This window comes from Galeopterus variegatus, unplaced genomic scaffold, assembly GCF_000696425.1.
Source record: "Galeopterus variegatus unplaced genomic scaffold, G_variegatus-3.0.2 Scaffold1779, whole genome shotgun sequence".
Lineage (NCBI taxonomy): Eukaryota > Metazoa > Chordata > Mammalia > Dermoptera > Cynocephalidae > Galeopterus > Galeopterus variegatus.
The window spans coordinates 240131-246347 of record NW_007727890.1 but is presented as its reverse complement, the minus strand read 5'-3'; the positions used below and the strand labels follow the sequence as shown (position 1 = coordinate 246347).

General features: G+C 40.5%; 1 pseudogene; it reads right to left on the bottom strand.

Moving 5' to 3' along the window:
* Positions 1 to 2216: 2216 nt before the first annotated feature.
* Positions 2217 to 6217, bottom strand: part of LOC103595485 — a 6899-nt pseudogene continuing 2898 nt past the window's right edge.

Here is a 6217-nt window from a genome sequence, read left to right as displayed (position 1 = left end):
TCTGTCATGGAGTCAGTCTAGAGGTTGGAGCAGAGAGGATGAGAAAGTGAAGTCATGCTCACTTCAGTGGCTCGAGGATCTCCTCCAGCAAAGGGCACAAATCATTATCAGAAAGTAGAAAATAAACATGAGAGTTTTAATCCTCTTAAATAAAATTTAAAAATTAAACATTAACATTTAAAGTATAGATGGTCCCTGACATGCAATCATTTGATTACGGATTTTCCCAGTCTACCATAGCGCTAAAGCAATATGCATTCAGTGGAAACCGTACTTTGACTACCCACAAAACCATTCTGCTTTTCAGTTTCAGTACAGTATTCAATCAATTACATGATGTATTCAACACTTTATTATAAAATAGGCTTTGTGTTAAATAATTTTGCCCAACTGTAGGCTAATGTAAGTGTTCTGAGCACACTTAAGTTAGGCCAGGCTAAGCTTTGTTCAGTAGATTAGGTGTGTATTAAATATATATTGGACTTACAATATTTTCAACTTATGAAGGGCTTATCAGGACGTAATGCCCATCATAAATTGAGGAACATCTGTATCCCAAGCATGCAGTCCTTATATTTTGAGAAAATCCATCTTACCAGGGAATATACCTTGAGGTCGTTAGTAACTAGTTGCATATAGATTTAAACATTTCTACATTTAGATGAACAAAACAGGGAAAAAGGAATGGATTTTGTCAAACTCAATTACTGGCCAAATAAAGGTGATGTGAACTGTTAAAGTACATATGTTCTATTACACCTCTTGCTGTGTAACAGAGATGCAAAAAAGATTACTCAGAGCAATATGAATGCAATGAGAAGCCTGAAGGAACTGCACCTCAGCAACTCCTCTGTTAGAAGGAGAAACTTGGGTACAGCCCTGAGTTGGTTTCTGCTTCAGTTTTTATTTCAAAGATAAGGAAATTACAGGAAAAGAAAAGATGGTTAATCAATCATAGTAAGAACATAAAGAAATTGACTATGTAACAATCTTCATCCAAGCATGCATGGTTCAAAATAGTTTAAACAATATACCATCAAAAGAGTCATAAATCTAAGCTATGCGACATGCAAAAGAAACAATAAGATAATCATTAATGTGCCCTACTTCTTGAGAAACTCAAAGAAATAGCTTAAAGCAAAATGTGGAACAATCCCCATGTACTAACTAATCTAGCAAAATGTCCTTGGAAATCTTAACTCACATATTTTCCCATCATTTAAGTTTTGTTGTATTAAGGGTTATTGCCTTCAGAACAATCCCTGTCTTGTTTCAGATCTCTTGTTCACGTTAAAGGCTGTAGACCTGTGTAAGTTTCCTTCTCACATAATCTTCCAACGAACCCATTTTATTAACAATCAGTGTATACACTGATTGTTACCTAAACAGTGCTTAGAATTGATTTGGTGGGCTCTTGCCCTCTAACTGTAGGCTCTTGCCTCCTATCCAAGGACTTTTGTCCCATACATGCATTACCTAAAAACCCTATACTAAGAATCAACTGAAAATCAACATATACTTGACTAGAATTGAGTTGGTGGGCTCTTGCCTCATATCCGAGGAGTTTTGTCCCATACATGCATTACCTAAAAACCCTACCTAATAATCAAATAGGAATCAAGATTTCTTACCCTCTATAACATTCATTTCATAATTCCTCAGAAAAGCCACATCTATCATTTTTAGCAGCTAGATAGTGACGGATTATAAATGAACTCACATATGTTCTTCAGAAAGGTCATCATACTTTTTATTTTTAAAGTAAGAAATATGTTTCAACTCTCACTTTTCCTTCACTGAGTGACATGCATAGCAGGCTATGTATGCCAGCAACTTGTGTGGGACACTGAGCTGTAGGAGACACACAGTGCAGGTTGACATGTCCAGGTAGCCAAACAGGATTCTTGAAGACCTTTTATTTGTTTGAAGTACTTGGATGACACCAGAGTTTGAGCAGACATAATATGATTGTTACTCTAGAGGTCCTATAATGTCCCGTTGGCCCTCTTCTATAAGTATGTGGGACTATTAAATATGTAGCACTAAAAATCAGAACAGACTCCCAAATCAGAGTTCATTAATGCAATGGTGCAATCAGCTTAATTTTCTTTTTAGCTACTGGTTACTTAAGCTTTCCAACAAGGTTTAGGAAAAGGTCAAATGTATTCACAGATGAGAAAAGATGAACCAGCCTTTCAAGAGTTATAGTTAGTGACTTAAAAAAACAAAAACCCTGCAAGAGGCAGCTGAGCTTCCTTCACCACCCCCATGAGGGCAGATTTCAGGGTATGCCCTGTGTAGCTTGTACCCCACCTTGCTAACTAGTGCCACTGTGCGCTGCTCCTTCCCCTCAACCTGGAACAAGGCCTCAGGTTCCTAAAGATCTAACTTGGCTTCGACAGGGTTCAACTTGAGCCATGCTTTGTGAACACCTTTTGAATTTGGACTTCAGTTATTATGAGCCCCTCATAGAAGTTCTTCAGGTGAGGGTTATCGTCTTTAATCTCTTCTTTTGGAACACATTGTATTGCCTTTTCCAAAATGTCTGCAACCTCCAAATCTTGCAGAAGCCCTGAATGCCATATAATTTTGCCTCCTCCACCAATTTTTGGCTCCTCTGCTGCAAGTTCTCAGTATCTGCCAAAGCTCATTATATCTTTGCATAGTCACTTTTAGCTGTTCTTCTAACTAGATCTTCTCTTCCAGGAGTATCTTCTCTGCAGAGGGAGGATCTTTCTTCTGTTTGTTTTGACCCATGTCCTCTTCCAAGTTCTGGCTATTGCTCTTTTGTTTTGTAGCTACACACAACAACAGAGGAGAGGGCCTGAGAGAAGGCCAAAGTGGGGAGACTGTAGCACACCAATGGCCAGGTCAGCTGCTGCCTATCGCCCTCACTCCGTTTTCCTTATACCTTCATCCTGAAGGTTCTCGTGTCATGTAAAACAATGATACAATAAAATATGTTATGGCTTTTCTCCATATTAATCTGTTTATCAGTTGATTTTCCAGAGAACCTTCGGGCAGTTGAAGGGGAAGTTTTCATGTGGCCCCTACACTGGGTATATATTTTATCTAGTTGATTTTACGTCTTATTCTTTATATTTCATGTTTGTCTCTAGTAACTGAGTCATTCAATAAATACTAGTATTTGAGTGACTGTGTGTCAGGCTGTGCTCTAGACTCTTGGGATATATTGATAAATGAAGATCCTTGTCCTCCTGGAACTTACATTCTGTCAGGGAGGGAGAAATAAGCAATAGACAATAAACATAATACATAGATAAATGACCTCATGTAGCAGACAATCAGCTCTATTGAAAAAGGAAAAATAGGGTAAGAGGGATCAGGAATGAGGAATGGTACAATACTAAAATATGAGAAAATGACATTTGAGCAAAGACTTAAGGAAGGAGATATCCAGGGAAAGAGTGTTCCTTGCCAAAGGAAAAGCTAATGCAAAGGACCTAAGGTGGGACCATGCCTAGTTCTTCAAACAATAGCCAGCCCGGCTAGGGCATGTGAAGTTTGAGATTTTGTGTTCATTATCAACTTACTATCTCTCAGCTCCAAAACACCCTTCAAAATTTACTCTCTGATAAACAACTGAATTCCTTTAAGCATTTCTTCTTAAGTGACCACTGTGCCAAGCTTTCTCAGTAGAGGTTGGAAGGACATTGCAGAAAGAAGAGGCTTCCTGTAATTTTCAGCATAAGAGAGGGAGTGGAAGAGGGGCGAGGGGAAAGAGTTCAGCTTTGTGTGTGAGAACATCCAATAGAGCCTATGTCAGCCACAGGCCCAGAAAGTGATCCCTCTGTGACCTTGCAGCCTCAGTCTGGCCATAACCTGTCCACAGCCTTCTTGACAGGGAAGCAAACATCCCCCCTGGCCTGCATACAGCTATCTGTGGGCAAGAGGGCCACATACCAAGCAGCTGATCCTTCTTTGAGCTCTTGTATATAGCCCAGCTATGGCCCAGGACGTCCACACAGAGCTGCTACTCCCTCTACAAGTCCCCCACCTTGCACAGCCCATGCTCTCTGGAGGCCTTCTGCACTTGAGGTCTGAACCCCTTCCAAGTTTATTCTTCCTTTAGTACTTCCCCACAGCCCTATAGTACCTACCATACAGAGTTTTCTTATGTCTTATAGTTATTCTTTTATAATAGTTAATTATTCTTGTATTAAAATCCCATTTACAAACTTTAAATGGGAAAGAAAAAAAAGATAAAATCCTCTGTTTAACCAGCTGTGTAATTTTTGTTTTCCTCTTTTTTTCTCAATTTTACTTATACTTATTTTTGTGAGGTACAAACTTTAAATGGGAAAGAAAAAAAAGATAAAATCCTCTGTTTAACCAGCTGTGTAATTTTTGTTTTCCTCTTTTTTTCTCAATTTTACTTATACTTATTTTTGTGAGGTACAATGTGTTATTTCATTACATCCATATACTGCACAATGAATCGCTTAGGGTAGATAGCATAGTTTTGTCCCCCTTCTCCTCCACCCACTCCTCTCCCCTCCCAGCCTCTGGCAATCATTATTCTACTCTTAACTTCTATGAGGGCCTTTTTTTTTTTTCTTTAAGATTCCCCCTAGGAGTGATACCATGAGGTATGTGTCTTTCTGGGCCTGACTTCCTTCACTTAACATGATGGTTTCCAGCTCAATCCATGTTGCTGTAAATGACAGGATATAATTTTTCTTTATAGCTGTGTAGTATTCCATTGTGTATATGTATATTTTTAATTAATTTTTTTTTTGGTGGCTAGCTGGTCTGGGGAACCAAACCCTTGACCTCGGTGTTACAAGGCTGCCCTCTAACCAACTGAGCTAACTGGCCAGTCCTATTGTAAAACCCATGCACCATGGACAAATCCCACACACAGGATGGCTCACTTCACGAAGACCATGAGACAGAGACCGTTGCAATCAAGCAAGAGGAGTTTTATTCCAGCATGCTGGGGTCACTTAGTCTCCTGGACAGAAGCGACCCCGAGCTTTTTACACAAGGGCTTTTTATACAGTTTTTTAGACAGACCTTCACAATAGAATGAGTTGTGTACTGCTTGCTTGTTATCTGAGGCACCTTTAGATTTATTGGTGGGCTTTAGCGAGCTGGCACCCCAGATAAGGAACAGTGGATTCCTCAATCGTTTATCTTCCAGGTGCCTTATAGATAAGGAACTGGTCAGTCAGTTCCTGAAACCGAGTGGTGTTTTACTGTTTTACTCCCTTCCTGGAATTCAATGTGTCAGGGCTGTGTCAGGGCCTGTCTTACTTAAAATGGTGTTAGTTATGTTTTCTCATTTTTAGCAAGCATTAGAAGCAAATTATGCATGTTAAAGTTATATTTTCTTTTACACTATTAGTGATTTTTATTAACAAACCTTTAGGGGTGAAGTTTTCCTTCAGCTCCTGAAAGAATGACAGGACCCGAGATGACAGTTCACCGGAGAAGTTCCGCTTTATTTGAGGGTGAAGCATACATTTATAGAGAGCTGAGTTCCGGGAGAGGGTGGTTAGTATGCGGGGCGGTGGCTGATTGGTTGGAAGGGCAGGTGATGATTTTGATAGGCCATACCTTGGCACCGGCGGGAATGTTAGGACCCAGAAAAGAAGCCAGAAAGGTGCCATGTTTTAGGGAATGTCTCCTTTGGGGTTTTATGGGGCCCTACATTCCTCCCTTTTTCCTCTATTGGGGGGTAAGGTCGTCAAGGTCTTCGAGCTACTTCCTGCTGGAGAGGGGCATTGAGAGGGAGGAACAGGGAGGAGAAGGAAGCTCTTTATTATACCCCAAGCGAGAGTGGTAAATAGGGTGATTTCAAGGGGGGAGAAATCCATGAAGGTCCCTTGGAGCCATAAGTCGGCCATCTGCTGTGTCCAGTGGGTGTAAGAGGTTGCATGAGAGATCATCCAGGCATCTGCAGCTATGGTGGTTAGGAACAAGCGCCATCGGTGACTTTCAGTGCGTCAGGCGTTCTGCAGAGGAGTGAGAGGGGTCCTCCGTGGCCAACAGCTGGTAATTTCTAAGTAAAAGCTGGTTAAAAGGCTTGGAATGCAGGGTAAAAAGAGGCAGGCTATTAAAATAATAGTTAGAGGTCCTACGACAGGCCATACCCAGGTTAGGAGAGGATTTTGGAGAAAGGAAGAAAAAGGGTTAGAGTTGAGAGGCCAGATCGGTGAGTTTGATGATGTTAGTTTAATAACAACATTCCTCT